Source organism: Hippoglossus stenolepis, chromosome 4, assembly GCF_022539355.2.
Source record: "Hippoglossus stenolepis isolate QCI-W04-F060 chromosome 4, HSTE1.2, whole genome shotgun sequence".
Lineage (NCBI taxonomy): Eukaryota > Metazoa > Chordata > Actinopteri > Pleuronectiformes > Pleuronectidae > Hippoglossus > Hippoglossus stenolepis.
Window position 1 is genome coordinate 2,233,971 of NC_061486.1, and position 17,403 is coordinate 2,251,373.

General features: G+C 44.8%; 1 protein-coding gene across 3 annotated transcripts in view; it reads right to left on the reverse strand.

Annotated features, from left to right (window-relative positions):
• slc8a2b (solute carrier family 8 member 2b) overlaps positions 1-16,010 on the reverse strand; it is a 106,667-nt gene extending 90,657 nt beyond the window's left edge. For all 3 annotated transcript variants that reach the window (XM_035154523.2, XM_035154522.2, XM_035154521.2), the window contains exon 1: positions 15,852-16,010. The gene's annotated coding sequence lies outside the window, so the exon portion shown is untranslated. The remainder of the gene's footprint in view (positions 1-15,851) is intronic.
• Positions 16,011-17,403: the final 1,393 nt, after the last annotated feature.

A 17,403-nucleotide genomic window follows, 5' to 3' on the forward strand; every position in this document is an offset into this window, starting at 1 on the left:
TCTGAATCACAGTTTCTCACTCGGGAAACACAACATACACTATTTCATGCTATAGCATCAAGCTGAACTAAAGAACAGAGGAAATCAACCAGTTCCTCAGCTTCTTTTTCTCTACGTCACACGTCGAACATGGAATGCAAATAAAGATGAACGACCAAAAGCGACTGACTTTTGATTTTCTTTTACTGAACGCAACACATTCAAAGTGACAAAGCAACAGATCACACATCACTACTGTCAAAAGCAGACGCTGCGTTTCTGTCAAAACCTCCAACGCGTAGCAGCAGACGAGGATCGAGGTGTGGACGACATCGAGCTGAGTGTTCGCAAAAAAGTGTGAATATTTGCACAATCGGTTTCCTTTCTCTCGTTTGCACGTCACGCTACTGATCACGTCACCGTGTGTGTAACCTTGTCAGAGTGGGCAGTTTCCAGTCTATGAGCAGACTCACACACTCGATAACTTTGTTCAGTGTTAGTACACAAGTGGTTGTGAGTGTGTATCAGACTCGGATGTGTTTCCAACAAACTGAGCTCCAGCTGATTTATTCATTGAAACACAGCAGAGGGTTGTTGTTATCGTCCGAGTCTTAGAAATCCGTCTGCAGGACGTTAAACATGAACACAGCAATAGAGTTAAAGAGAACTCAGATTTCATTTCTGATGATTGATGCATCCGAACAGGACATTAAAAAAGATCAATGGAAGCTTTCTGTCTTTATTTGAAAATCCTCAGTGACATTAAAGTAGAAAACTCCAGTGGATCAACATCTGGATAATGTTTCTGCACCAACACAACATTAGATTGACTCCTTCAAAGGCAATGTGTGTGTGTGTGTGTGTGTGTGTGTGTGTGTGTGTGTGTGTGTGTGTGTGTGTGTGTGTGTGTGTGTGTGTGTGTGTGTGTGTGTGTCTGTGTGTGTGAGAGACTAAGAGTGCCATTCAGTGTCAGGCTGCAGCAGCACTCTGAAACAAAGCCTTTAGAGTTGTGCGTGACCGGCTGAAAGGGAGCGAGGACCACGGAGTGAACGAGTGACAGAGAAAACAAGAGAGAGAGAGAGAGAGAGAGAGAGAGAGAGAGAGAGAGAGAGAGAGAGAGAGAGAGAGAGAGAGAGAGAGAGGGGCACAAACAGACTCATGAAGAAGCAGCACTTAGTCAGATCCACACAGATACAGTGAGTCACACACACACACACACACACACACACACACACACACACACACACACACACACACACACACACACACACACACACTCACGTCACTACTACATTGTGTTCATTGTCTAAACTGATGCAGGAATCTCTTCCCTGTGAATCAACGGAGGAGCAGAGAACCAGAGGAACATATTGATCCACAGCGTGAAGCTGAAATCACGGGTCAGTCGTCCTGAGTTAAAAGCTGTGATTTGCCACGACACAGAAAGCTAATATTTGATATGACTCACTTGCAAAGACAGGAAGTGAACGAAAGGCGACAGTTCGCATCTCAAATATTTGCATATGTGTGACCAAAACTGTAAAGCGTAAACAACAACATGTAAAGTTTCATGGTTCCACTGTGAAAAACAGTCCGGCCTCACTAAGGCTACGTCCATACTGCTGCGTTTGTCTGTTCGGACCAGCGATCTGACTCCGGATCAGTTTTAATCCACACGAACACGCCTGAAAACACGTGACCACTCGGACACACACGTGTAAACTGATCTCTGGAAAAACATCTGGTCTCCTCCACATGTTGCATCTTTGCGTCTCAGTCTCATCTGTCTCTCTGAATCTCGCTCGCCCTCTGACTGACGGCGTCGAATCGATGTCATGTCCGATAGGGTCTTTACACCCGTCTGTCACTTCTGCTGAACACACACACGCACGCACGCACGCACACACACACACACACACACACACACACACACACACACACACACACACACACACACACACACACACAGTTCTCCGACAGCTTTCCAGAGACGCTAATCCCTGAGCGTGTCTGGTCGTGACCTTTAAACTGCGGCTGATGGACGTCTTCATTTACAGCTGCAGGTGCTGACGTCCTGAGCACTGAAAGGTTACTGTGGTTCACCTATGAAGCCCAAAATGAAAAGTATTTTTCCAGCTCTATTAAAGTTGCTGGAGAGATAAGGTCAGACCGATGTTCTAATGAATAATGAGTGAGCATCTCTCTGCTCTTATCTTGTGCTTTTATGTGTTTCTGCTGTTAGAGATCTGATAATGACTCAAGCACAGATCCTCACTGAGATAAAACCACATTATCAGTTTACTACACTGGTCCTGACTTCTGTTTGTTTACTGCTCATCCTGAACTTTGATAAAAAACTTTCTGTCGTGCGCTGCAGCAAAACCTGAACTTCTCATCTGGGGCTCAGCTAAGTTTTATTTCAGATTTTATCGCAGGTTTGAGCAACATTTCACCGTGACGTCACTTTTTAAGATCCTGAATTCAGCTGGTTTCATGTGAGACATTAGCAACTTTAAAAATAAACAGTGTCCTGAAGTGAGTGTTTCTTTCCGTGATGTGATACAAAAGTTTTGTGTGAATGTAAAAGTTCTGCAAAGTTAAAAAGCAAAAAATCTCCGACAGGTTTAAAGAGACAGGAGCTGAGGAAAGTGATGTGTTTCCTGAACATCAGAGCATGTGAACATTTAACACTAATTAAAATGATCAACCTGAATATGAGCAGAATTTACTTCCTTTCAATAAAAACGTATCTTTATGGGACTTTACATAAGATACAATTGATTTTTTATTCTAGTAAACACAGTCTTTTAGTGTTTCTCATAAGAGTCTTCACATCAACATGAATCCAGGGGAGTAGCTCTGATTAAACCGCTCTGCATCCACTTCTCACCTCATCACGTTCTTTATTAAACAGCAGCAGCTCAATGCAGGAAGCTCAGAAACAATTTCATCAGTTTTAATACCGTTACAGTAAAGATGTTTAAACCATTAAATCATAAATTCAGACGGTAGTGTGATATTGCATCGCGTTATTATTTTACTTCCTGCTGAACAAATCAATTTGAATTTAACCACATGAAAATAATCCAGCTTTAAAACAAACGTGATGAACAACTCTGCCTCAGGCCCCCTCAGCCCAGAGCGACTGGAGCGAGACAGTGTCACAGTGAGGGGGGGAGAAACCAGCAGCCTCAGAAGAACAGTGGGAACCAAGTGACAAAACAACAGTTAATGCTTTTACCCCATTTTTGTTTCTTTTAGATTTCCCAGCGAAGGGCGAGTTGAGTGACACAGCAGGAGAGAGCAGAGGAAACTATCTGAGTCATTTACACCTGAACGCTCCATCGAGCTCCCCCCCCCCGACACCAGCACGGCTCAGTCTGTGAAATGCAATGACATTACTACCGCCATTTAAAATAACCACGATGGTTCTTCGGATCAGCTGTGACTAACTCACCGGATACATCGAACTTGTGTCTCTGCAAACTGACGTCAGCACTTGTCAAAGAAAGTTTGTGAAAGAGGAATTGTCCCTCTGTGAAAATGCTGAACAAGAGTTTCTGCAGTTTCACCGAATCCAACAGAGTGAGACATCTCAGTGTTTTCGCTTCTATAAACTAAGACTCCATATCATATAAATCATATACGTCCACCAAGGCCCAACAGTCGATTCCATCCAATCAAGCTGCACGTGGATATTTCACACACTCACAGGGATCAGTCCTCTCAACATCTATCTGCAGGAATCGTTCTCTGGGAAAATGCTGAAAACACAACGACCTTGGCAGAGGTCACGAGTGATAAATCTATTTTGCTGTTGATATTGTGAAGCGTCACAGTCGAGCTGCTTAAGTAGCCGAGACAATACGATCTCAGACATAAACTCATGATGGATTTTATTAATAATTCTAGATGATTATATTATACCAAGTAAAGAGGGAAAGGTCTTGTTTCAAAACAACTTACACGCTTCAACCTGACCTGCATTCTGCACTGAGCTAATTCAGACGTTAATCTCTAGCGTCACAAGGCTCGGGGCTGCACTTCTCTGTCTGGTGAAACTTCTGAAAATAAACTATTATATTACAAAGTATAAATATTTTAGTTTTAATATTCTGCTAAAATGAACCAAAACTAAATCAGTGGATGCTTTGGTCCTTTGAAACGAGGACACAGCAGGGGGCCGTGTGTTAATGGCAGAGAAACCCAGTCTCCAGCTCCTCGTCGTGTCCTCAGGGCTGCAGCTCGTCTTAAAGCCTCCTGATGTGATTACACTGACCAGACTCTTCCTCTCGTCGCTGTACGAGCTGCTCTCTTCTCTTTTCCCTCCATCAGAACAGTCGGGCTTCCCAGAGGCTGCTGCAGATCTGGTTTTTACCTTTTCCTCCAGGGTTCATTCGCACGTCGACCATCAAGGTCATTCAGATTTACTGAAACAAGCCCGATGCTCAATTAAAGACAGATTCGGATCCTAATCCGCCAAACGCTGACTTTGTGAAATGATGTTTTTTCGGCCACAGGGAGCAGATCCAACCTGAGCTCAACGTTACTTCAACTCCGTATGGTTGCTTTCCATTTTATAATCCATCAGAAGAACAGCTGCTGGTCCATTCAATCACCAAAAATCAATACATTTACTCCTAAATCTGAAAATACAATCTTTATTTCCCCCAAACTCCTCATACTCGACAGAATCAAACCAGCTCATGTTTAACATTTCCACTTAATTCATGAATTACTTTATGAAATGTTGTTCCGCCAGCGAGTTCATTGAAAACGGCGTCTGCAGCAGATATGAATGTGCTGCTAAAAGAGGTCACGCCAACACGCTGTGGCTGCATAACAAAGTGTTATCAGGAAGAGCAGCCAGACGCTGGTGCAGGCAGGCGGCCAGATAAGAGCGGTGAACCCCCAACACAATACGAGCTACCGAACAAAACACTCGCTCAGGCTGACACACAGAGGGGGCGCCCCGCGGCGCCGGTGGGCGACGGCGCCGGAGAAGCATTTCATGTGTCGGCGTGGGAGTCGTTTGTTTTTGTTTTCACTTTTAAATCATTAATAAGAATCCGATTAAGGTTTCACCATCTGCAGGTTGGAAAGGACGCCATCAACAAATCCTTAATGTCTCATCTTGTGTGTGTGTGTGTGTGTGTGTGTGTGTGTGTGTGTGTGTGTGTGTGTGTGTGTGACGACCACGGAGGTGAGCGGCCATGCTGAATATTAACAGCAGTAACCAGAGTCTGTGTTATCCTGCTTTAACAATGACCAGCGGCCCCGAGGGTCACAAGGTCGACCCCTGCTCTGACCCGAGCGACTGTCATCATCCGAACAAAAAAACCACAACGACGCAGTCTGACGCTGCAGGAAAACAGAAGAAGAGAAGAACTAAAGGGACATCGGCCAACAGGCTAATTTTCTTTTACGCTACAAATCTCATTCAGGACTCAGGGAGAATTCGCTATGAATTATTCACTGCACAGTACGGTTTAGGATAAAGAATGAATGTGGTATAAAAGTCTTACTCCCCCTCAGGTCACACTTATATTCACTTTCTGGAGCAGACGCGAGTTGAGCTGAAGTGAGACGGCAGAACGTCTGTGGTTAAACGTGCCCGTGGAGATCTGCAGCATCAACAAACAGCTTTGTTTGCATTTTACACATTGAGCTTTTTTTACAGCCTCACAGACACGATGATGAGGTTTGTTAAACCTCAAAGTTTCTAATGTTTTCAGACGTGTTGTTTGTATAGTTTCAGGTTTTATTCAATAAATTGTGGTATTTCCACCTTTTACAGCATAAAATCAGTGGCGGAGGAAGAACTCAAACATTTTACTTCGGTAAAAGTACAAATAAATAGAGTAAAATGAACTCAAGTATCAGTAGAAGTACTAGATTAATATTTCTACTTTGGCTGCAGGAAAATGCAGCACTTAAAGGGATAGTTCACTTAAAGAGTGTTTGTGTGATAAAACTGCAGAGGTCAGAGGTCACATGAGATTATACTGCATCTTATCTAACACACAAAGAGCTGCACTGACGACCATATGGCCACACACACACACACACACACATTTCACCGTTTCCACACAACAGGATACAGCAGCGTAAACTTCCCATTTAAACTCGTACACACACCAAAGTCTTCCGGCGGTTTAATGGAGACTATTCCCAGTGAGCCGAGTGTTTTCATGATGGTTTATAAGCTTCTTAGAAACTCATGACGGAGCCTCCACTCTCGGTCCAGCAGCAGAATCAGAGCCTGAAACACTCGTGGAGCAGAATGATAATGAGCTTTCAGTGAAGCGTTAGATTACTGAGTGTAGAGGATAATCAATAGAATACTTATTGGGCTCCTAGAGTTTATATATGTAGTATATATATCTGAACATCTGTGTATTTAATTACCGAGAATATATTAAATACTGTTGGTTACTGTGGTGTAATTACCGGGTGTCGGCGCAGAAATAATCAAATGAAATCAGTTATATTACAATTTATTTTGAAGGAGTTTGTACTATTAATAATTTGCACTCACAGTCCACTTAGAGTCTCCGATGAACCTGACCCCAATCTGCATGCGTTAAGGAGGAAACACATGCAAACTCCACAGAGAGAGACCTTGGCAGAGCTGGGATTCAAACTCGGAACCTAAATCACTAATTTAGTTTGAACACATTTTCCTTCCTTACACTGTGGTTGTTGCTAGGGAACATTAGCTTGAGCCTGTGAAGGAGGGTCAGAGCAGTTCAGTCCTGCTGTGAGGCTGAAGGGAAAAATGTGTTATTACTGCTCACTGAGACTGAATCATGTCACACCAGCCCCGTACTCATATTATCTATCAGGGGTTTTATTTTTTTCCAATTTAATCGATTTTCTCTGGGCTCCAGTTTGTTTAGGAGCAATGATTGTTCCCAGCATCAGGCCACCTTGTTAAAGAGCCTGAAACATCAATTTGCAGCATCCTGCAGGAGCCAGTGTGTGATTTTTCAATTAATTAAAGTTAAATGATGAAGCTGCTGCCGCTGCTGAGGGCGACGGAAATATCAGACTGTGGAATAACCAAGATCCTGCTGTTACCAAGTAAACACACACACACACACACGTCACCGCCCACATACGTCCAAACATTCTTTAACATCATATATATCCCACACAAATGTCAAGTCCTATGGTCGTCTCACTTCATTATATATATATATATATTAATAATATTATATCCACATCCACCAAACAAATCATCACAAAGATCCTGAGAGATTTCGCAAAAAAAAGAAATGATGAGCAACTAGAGATGAAATCTCCTCAGGCTGAGTCCACATTCACTGTCACTGCGTTCGATCTTTTACACAGTATCGTTGTTTCTTTTCTCTTGTTGTGGGTCTGAATGTGTTTTGTGTAACAGCGATGACGCACCGGGTTTAATCTGCTGCCGCCTTCATTCAGTCGAGTCTGAGCTCCGGCCTCAGGATGAAGGGGAGTGGGCGAGACTGAGCGAGAGAGAGTGTGACTGAAAGTAAGAGAGAACACACACACACACACACACACACACACACACACACACACACACACACACACACACACACACACACACACACACACACACACACACACACACACGCACGGACACACACCTCCTACATCAGGACAACAGCCAATAGGAGGACAGCTGGCGACACAGTTCCTTCCTGACAGTATGTGGGTGGATCATGTCCGCTCATGCATGTGTAAATAAACTGTATTTACATCGAGATTTTTGAGTCTTATCAACCACTCAAAGGATTTTACGCCACAAGTCACATTCACTTATTCACACAAATATATACGGCAGCTTTTTCTATTTGAGGCTCGGTGTCTCGCTGAAGGACTCTTCAGACTGGTCAGACTCAAAATGTGACATTTCTTTTGTACGATATAGGACATTTCTCTGTGCCACAGTTAAATCCTGAAACTCACTCACTCTGAATATAGCCATAGGACACGGTCTGAGACATTTAAAACCTGAAGGGACGCTCAGGACTGAAAGTTTCTCTCTAACAACAGCTTGAATCCATGATGCGAACGGCTGCTGCATCCTGCATCTGTATTCTGAGGCTGCACGTCTCAGACTCCTCCACAGCTTCTGTCTCGTCCTCACGGGACCTCGTCAAGCTCGTGGACTCGTCCTGCACTGATTGGTTCGGCTCAGAGAACCTGCTGCTCTTCCTCAAACTTTATTATAAATAACTATGAATAAATGTATTTGAAATGCAGCGTCCGAAATGAGCACACAGTCAACACATCCCTAAAAACAGTTACAAAGATATTCAGTGAAATATATTATAACACACCGCTGAGCTGGAGCGTTTATTAAATCTTATATTCTTGGTCATGTTTACAGGCCTGATTCCAGATGTGCAAACAGAAGCCACAGTCACATCTGATGTTAACAGCTGCAGAATGAACATCAGCCTCTTCTGTAATGTTACACTGATACTGCATGGAGCCCTATGACATCACTCACCACTAATAACTCCCTTTCTCCTTCTCTCCGTCCCCGGGGAGAGAGAGGACAGGCATGAGAGGACACATTTACTGTCAATCACACACCGCTGTAGAGTGGAGGGTGGGGGTGGACATATGGAGGCGGGGAGTGGAAGAGCAAAGGACAGAGACGAAGGAAAAAGATGACGAGGCAGGAAAGGGAGGAAGGGAGAGTGGGAGGATCCTGGATCAGAGGATTTAAATCCACTGTCTTCAATACACACTGAAAATATTATCCTGAACATTTCTAAAGGAGAATGAAAATGGTAACTGCATTGTCTCCTCAGCACCAAATGTTTTCTTACAACTGATTTTAAGCTGTGACCGACCTGCAGCTTTGATTTCTGCAACACTGTGTATTTTGTGTTGATGATGTCTTGAAACCTCTTTGCTCTGTGGGTTCTTCAAATTCAGAAATTTGTGCCTGAGCCCAGAAAGACCTAAAAATGTTCTATCTGACTTGGACCCTTGTATCGTTTGAGTTCTGGGCCCCGAACCCACGCAGAACCAAAGTGGCTCTTGCCTAGCAACAGGGTTGAAGTTGGAAAAAATTCCAACTTAACAAAAAGTGTTAATTCCCCTTGGAACATGTGATCCATTAGCTGTTCGGTTGAGTTGAAGCATGATGCTCGAGCATTGGAAAAACTGTTTGTCACCACAGCGCAACGAATCCTGGGATACGTTGGGCCGAGAAGGATCCACCCACATGTCGGCTGAATTAGCAGGAGCCTTGGAAATGAAAGTCTAGTTCCACTGCTGTGACCCAATCTGTCTCTAAATGCAGCCTCTGAACTGAAACACAGATTTTGACTGGTCACCACCTGTTAGTTACCGCTGCAGGTTTCCATCTGTCAGTGTGAACACTCTTACTCAATCCAAATATAAAGTGTGAGGAAAGAAGCAATTTGACGCACAGCAGCGACATCTGTTCATCGGCAGCAACGAGCCGGCGTCAGCATCAAGCTCCAAGAAACAACCGTGTCCGTGTCTGATGGAGCCGATAACACCGCTTCAAATCCTCCTATTCAACATTTCTCATTTCAGATTTTTAAATATTCACAGTTATTTCCCAGATGGGATAAGATTCAGTGCAAAGGAAGTTCAAACTTCAAACTTCTGTCTCAGTGAAGATGAAGAACAAGAGGAGTCAAACAGTGAGTGGGCACTTTCATCTCCGCTGTGCCATTAAATTAACACCAGAACGTCTCCGAGAGGCAAAAATCACAGCTCTCCAAAACCGACGGTCCACTCAGAGATAATCCAGCCCACACAAGAGCTCGCCGGGCTCGTCCACGCTGCCCCGACACCTCGGATTCACACCCGACAGGCGGAGGAGTCAAGTGACAGAGTTTCAGAGGCCAGCGTGGAGAACATGATGGGAGGAAAAAAGAGCAGTTAGGAGAGTGGAGGGCAGAGGAGGAGGGAGTCGTTACAATAAGAAAATAAAGGATGATAGAGGACGAGGAAGACAAAAGGTCAAAATTTGCTTAAAAACAAGAAAAATAGAAAATAGAGGCCTTAAAGGAAAGAAAAGAGCAGCAAGAAGAAGAGGGAACAAAGGATGGAGGGCAAAGGAGGAGGTAGAGAATGCAAAGAAGAACACGGAGGAAGACGAGAATAGAAAAATAAGGGATGATGGAGGATGAAGAAAGGAGGGAAAACTGTGGAAAATGGCCGACAATGAGCCGATGGAAGAATGAGATGATGAAGGATGGAATGGGAGGAGTGAAGAAGAGAAAATGGAAGGAGGAGGTGATGGACGCAGGAAGGATAAAAGAGAAGAAGTGGGAGAGGAAGATGATGACAAATGAGTCGTTAATGGTGAAGGAGGAGAAACTAGTCATTTTGTGGATGGCAGAGTGGTCGGAGGAGAGAGAACAGGAAACAGAAGATGAAATAATGATGAATGAGAGGAGGTGGTTTACTGAAACTGAAGAAAGTCAGAGAAGCGGAAGCGATGCTGTGATGGAGGGATGGGAGAAAAGAAGAGTCGTAAAGATTTTGTATTTGGAACAAAATCTAACAAACATCTGGACAAACAACTCATCACACGTCAAGATCCATGAATCACTCCCTCGTAAATCAGTGAAAATGTCAAAGCACATTTTATCTCACAATGTTAAAGAAAGTGATTCCTCCTCGTCCAGATCTGGACTAAGTTTCATAATAAACTTCTCATGATAACATAATAAATCTCTATCTTGTTTTGTGTCTGCAACACTATTTGCAGCGTGCTATCGTGCGTTAAGTTGTTACCGTCCACGCAGACAGTCAGATCCTGCACGGACCTGCAGGTGGCGTCACTGCAGTTCTCTCTCACTCGAGTCTACGCACCTGTCACTCAGAACCTGTCGTGCATGAGAGCGACCTTTGTGTGCACGTGTGTGGACGTCTCGCCATAGTTTGAGTTCATTCTGTGAAAATGCTGCAAAGAAAGCACAAGAAAATCCTGGATCCGCTTCTTTATTCAGATCTTATTTAATGGGTTCCATCTTGACTCATGCCCCACTCTACACAAAATTACACAGAAATAGATTTGGGTCATTTTTGTGTAACCTCATGACGGAGTTAATGATATGATTCATCACTATAATCCATGTTCATACTAATGAGGCTGCAGGGACGGGCGAGAGAGGCCCTGAGTGCGTATGTGAGTTTACTCATGTATAAGTGAAAAGTGGCGGAAAGGGCGAGCGAGAGGGCAACAAATGAATTCAATGTAAATGAGCAGAAACAGACAGGAGCAGCCGCAGGGAGAGAGAGGACGAGCGAGATTAAGTGTAAAGGTGAGAGCAAAGAGAGAGAGACGCTTTAAAAGAGAGGGGGGGGGGGGCAGCAGCAGTGAGAGGAATCGAACAACGACAGAAACAGGCCACAACTCCTCCGATTATGTAAGAGAGCAGATCTGAAGTGAAATTCATCCAGAGACCTGACACACTTCAACCCATAATGCATCACTGCTGCAAGTTATCACGACGGCAACACATAAAATCCATTGTTCATTGTGTGTGTGTGTGTGTGTGTGTGTGTGTGTGTGTGTCGCTGCCTCTGCAACACAAACTTTCAAACACATCTCAGAATAAGAGCTTGAGTTGCCTCACAGCAGGAGGCCACTGCAGCAGTTGTTGTCTTCACACACACACACACACACACACACACACACACACACACACACACACACACAGTAGTCAGATTATCAATGTAACACTGACACTCTGCAGATGTTTGTCTCGTTAAAATTCAGCTCCAGAACAAAAGTCCTGCAGCAGGGCCGGCCCCAGCCTTTATAGGGTCCAAGCAGAATTTGATATGGGGGCCCCTCACTAAATCTGACCCATTGTTTATTAGTTGTGGCCAGCCTTCATGCTTTTATGGATTTTTATCTTAATGAATATTAACACACACAGAAACGACTTCTGTCTGACAGATGGTGAAAAAAAAAAAGGCAAATCAGCGTTTTATTACTTTAACGGTACAAGCAATTAATCTGGCTTTACCCACAGTCATAAAAACATAAACGTAGATAAAATGACCTTTTTTAATAAAGATCCAATGGTTTTGCTTGAAGATCAAGAGCTTGGGTGGAACAGCGATAAAGATAGAATGACATGAACACTGTGTTCAGTGAAAGCAGTGAACTGGTGAGACTTAATGTGGCAGATGCATCATATCAGACTGACTGATATGATGATATCGTGACGACACACACGTGTTGCAGCTTTATTTCAGTTTGCTTATTTACACTTGACATGTTCTTGTTCGTCTTGTATGTTGATCGACTTCAGGCGTCAACAGCTGCATATGAGGAGCTGGATTTCCTCTCGTGTTTATTTGAATCCCTCTGTTGTTGTGCTCCTTCCTATAATGTCAGGTCTGATCTCAGGTGTTTGTGTGTGGCTCTGTGTGTTGACCCGTCTGTCCTGAACTTAATCTGTATTTTTAGTCCGTGGAGGAGCTGGGGGTGTAGGGATTGGAGGGATCAGCCCGTTTGCTCATTTATTTGCTCGTTTGTTTGCTTCCTCGCCGCTCGACAATCTCACATAACACCGATGCAATTTCAGCAAAACTTGAGGGAGCGACGCATCACACAACAGCACTCCCACGTTTTCAAATTAACAGTTAAATCACCAAGGTGACAAAGCTCCAGACGTCTTCTCTGCAACATTAACGTCTGCCGGGCTCCCGCTGGAGGAAAATCAATGCCTCTGTCTCAATGTGTACGAGGCTGCGTACCAGCCTCCACCCAGACACATGCCGTGTCACCCTGCACCAATCAGCCAGATCATTTGTGTAATTAAAAACTGTGAAAAGAGGCTGTGGATGAGAGGCTGGAGGTATGGAAACAGCCCTGGATGTGTCCCTGGAGAGCAATCAGACAGAGGAAGCAGGAGGGAACGAGGAGGAGTTCAGAGTCAGGAGGAAAATGGTTAATGAGGAGTTGAGACGAAGGCAGACAGGGAGACTGAGGGTGAATTTGTTAAGGAGCTTAATGTGTTTTCACTCTGGTTGCTTGCTTGTTGTGTTTTTTTTTTATGTCGTCTGGATTCTTGCACACTCACAAATCTTTCTGAAAACAAAGGGTTGGTTTAAAGTGCTGATTTTTTTATATCTTCACAAGGGAAGTTTTCTGATGCTGCTCCATTGTTCAGGTGCAGATTCAGGTTTTATTAAATGAAGGTGAACTGACTCCTGCACTTTCAAAGGAAAACGTAGTCGTAAGGATGTGGCCTGTGTCTGTAGCCGGGATATTTTGGCTTCATTTCTGGACAGTGGGAGGAAGCGGAGCCACGTCGTCCTTCTTTATTAACCAGACACGTTCTAATTTCATTCACATTTACATGAATCACATGACTTTATCACATCACGGGTTCGGAACAACAGGCAGGAACGGAGGCCGGGGTTCCTCATGTCGCTTTCTGCTAAATCGTAAATGTGAAATGTGCATTTTATTCTATCAAAACGTTGCAGATTCTCCAGTAAATTCCTCTGTAACAACCATCAGAGCTTTTCCCCAAGTGTGATTTGTAAATGTTTGAGTGTGGGTCTTCAGGGGCGGAGATGAAAGAGCAGCCATTTAGTAAATAAGGGACATGTGTGTGTGTGTAAGAGAATCTGCTAAATGCCTGACAGTTGTGAAATGTGATAAAGCATGGGGAAAGGAAGATGAATATAGAGGACAAGAGGATGGGAGGAGATGCTGAGGGAGCAGGGAGGAGGAGAGGAGGGGAGGAAGCAAGAGAAAGAGTCAAAGAGAGCTGGAGGATAATGGAGCAGAGGAAGAGGAGAGGCAGAGAGAGGAAGGGGGCGTTAATGAATAATCCATCAGCCAGCATGAAAAAAACCCAGTGAAGCAGCATTTGGATCCTGAGAAGAAGAAGCTGAAATTGTTGGTGGAGTCAAAGACTTGTGGTTCAAACAAGAACACACTGTTCACCCTGAGCCGAGCCGGATGATGAAACATGACTCTAATTGTTCCTCAAACATTTCCTCAGGGACAATTCATGTGTCTGGTGTCTCCTTATTGCACTTTGTGACATTTACAACCCTGTGGTGTTTCTAAACGTGGAGGATCTCTGCTGTTTCTGCAGCTGAATCTGAGTCCTTTAGAGGGATGGAGGAGGAGGAGAAGCGTTAGAGCGTAGCGATATAGACATAGAGATGGATGGAGAAAGGGCTGGGCTAACGGCTGGTGCAGGGAACACAAGGGAAGTCCCAGAAAAACTGCAGCGATGGAGAGAGGGAGACAGATAGAGAGGGAGGGAGAGAGAGAGAGAGAGAGAGAGAGAGAGAGAGAGAGAGAGAGAGAGAGAGAGAGAGAGAGGAAAAGCCCAGGGAAGCCCCGCTGCAGCTTCAGTGCATACAAGATGAGGAAGAGGAGGAGGATCCCCACCTCTCCTCTTCCTCTCCAGCCTGATTCCTGCAGCCTGCATCACAATCAGCTTCTCATTAAAACTACACAACCTGAAGTATTTTACATTTATAATCAGGAGCTGATCCTGTTTCTCTGAGCTCAGCAGATCTGACTCAACCTGAAAACATGTGCAGGAAAATATCTGAAACGATCATATGGACACATATCTTACATCTGGAAAAACAGCAACTCTGTCTATATGTTTCAAACTGGCCTTATTCCAGAAATCACAAAAACACATTAAAGTGTTTATTATTCTGCATTTCCTGAAACTGTATCTGTCGTTTAAACAGCTGCATTGTTACGCGACATTGATGACAGACAACTCTGCGTCCTCAAGTCCCCTTAATAAGCAGGAGTCAGTTAAACATTACATGGAGTCTGGTGAGGATGAGGAGGAGGTGATGAAGCTAAATGAGCTGAGACACACACACAGATTCACACACACATTAAATCAGACCAGACCAGAAGCCCTCTGCTCTGCTGGGACACTCTGCTGCATCAAGGTGGACACGAAGAGAGCATACTGGAAAACGAAAGGTGGGATTTTCACAATAAAAGCCTTGGAGGGTGGCCTATGATAAGGAAATATGTCAAAACTGAGAACATTTTCACAAAATGGCATAAATTGGATGTGTTCCACAAAATAATGTCCTGGTATATATGCTACTTCTAATAGTGTCTGACAGATAAGACTACAGCCTTTTGGCTAGGAGTGAATTTCCTCTCCAGAGAATCAATAAAGGTGCATCTTGTCTTATATCTCGTCTTATATCATATTTTAACTTCATCCAAACTGTTCCCCATTTTAATTCGACAGTTGAACAGGAAACCAGGAGCATCTTCCCTGTGACTTGATGCTGGTGTCATCAGGGAATCACTCCAACAACCTCACGTTGTTTTCTCCAGTGACACAACATCAGCAACAATATCAACAACCACCACCATGCGTGTGTGCGTCTGTGTGTGCGTGCGTGTGCGTGTGTGACAGGCGGTGTTGTTGACGGCAGTGCTCCCGGGCTGCACGCCTCCCTCCCGGGCCACGCAGAGAAGGAACGCCCGTTACACTGGAGCCACTTTGGATGAAAGCTCCGGGCAGGAGGAGGCTCAATGCAGCGAGTGTGCGTGTGTGCGTGCGCGTTTGTGCGTGCGTTTGCTTGGTTTTGTGTGTGTGTGTGTGTGCGTGCATCATCTCACTAAACCCCGGCAACCTCCTTTGCATTTCACTCACGCTCCAAACCAAAAACAGAACTTGCGGGGAAACAGGACGAGACACAAACATGAGGATGATTCTCCCGAGCGCAGCTGGAGGGATATTCAGAAATCTGTCTTACACACACACACGCACACTGTGCACAGACACACACACGCACACTGTGCACAGACACACACACGCACACTGTGCACAGACAGAGCAGAAGTGTGAGACGTGTCCTACCTTCAGTTTCAGAGTGAGTCCGCACGCACAGCGGAGAGCATCGTCTCTGATGAGCGCGTGAAAGACGAGAGAGGGAAACTGTCCTCGGTGCTGTGCTCAGAGCTGCTCCTCTCTCTCTTTCTCTCTCTCTCCCTCTCTCTCTCTCTCTCTCTCTCTCTCTCTCTCTCTCTCTCTCTCTCTCTCTCTCTCTCTCTCTCTCTCTCTACACACACATCTCCTCCCCGCCCTCCCTCAACACACGCACACAGTGCGCAGCCGGGCGGGGTGCAGAGGAGCGCGGTTTGTCCTCAGGGGAGAGAGGAGAGGAAAGGAGATGGAGAGAGGAAGGGAGATGGAGAGAGGGGGACAGGAGAGGAAGAAAGGAAATGAGCAGAGGAGATGAAGAGAGGAAAGGAGAGGAGAGGAGAGGAGAGGAGAGGAGAGGAGAGGAGAGGAGAGGGACAGAGTCAAGAGGAGGCAAAACAGAAATTGAAAAAGATAAAAAGAAGACAAATGAAATAAGAGGGAAGATGGAGAGGAGAGAAAAGAGCAAAGGAGGAGATATGAGGGAGAGGAATTAAGAAATTAGTTTCTGAAATTAAGAGTTAAAAAGAATAAAAGTGAGGGAAATGATGGATGAAGAAGGTGATGAGGGGATGAGGAAGGTGATGAGGGGATGAAGAAGGGGATGAGGAAGGTGATGAGAGGATGAAGAAGTTGATGAGAGGATGAAGAAGGATGAACAAGGGGATGGAGGATGAAGGTGATGAGAGGATGAAGAAGGGGATGAACAAGGTGATGAGAGGATCAGGAAGTTGATGAGAGGATGAAGAAGGTGATGAGGGAAGAAGGTGATGAGGGATGAGGAAGGTGATGAGGGATGAGGAAGGTGATGAGAGGATCAGGAAGTTGATGAGAGGATGAAGAAGGTGATGAGGGATGAGGAAGGTGATGAGGGATGAGGAAGGTGATGAGAGGATGAAGGTCAGAAGGATAGAGAGGAAGAAGGTGATGAGGGATGAGGAAGGTGAGGTGAGGGATGAGGAAGGTGATGAGGGATGAGGAAGGTGATGAGAGGATCAGGAAGGTGATGAGAGGAAGAAGAAGGTGATGAGGGATGAGGAAGGTGATGAGAGGAGAAGGATGAAGAAGGGGATGAGGATGAGGAAGGTGATGAGGGATGAGGAAGGTGATGAGGGATGAGGAAGGTGATGAGAGGATCAGGAAGTTGATGAGAGGATGAAGAAGGTGATGAGGGATGAGGAAGGTGATGAGGGATGAGGAAGGTGATGAGGGATGAGGAAGGTGATGAGAGGATCAGGAAGTTGATGAGAGGATGAAGAAGGGGACGAGGAAGGTGATGAGATGTGTTAGGGAGAAGAAGAAATAAAGGAAACAAGGACAGGTTTAATTAAGGAGCAAATTGAAAACGTGGACAGTAACAGGATGTTCTGTCTCTCAACACTCTTCCCCCACTGTCTCATATTGGACATCACACCGTCCATGATAAGACCTGACACCTTAATAATCTAAGCCTGGATATCAGCAGCCTCCAGTTTGACATTTCCTCAGT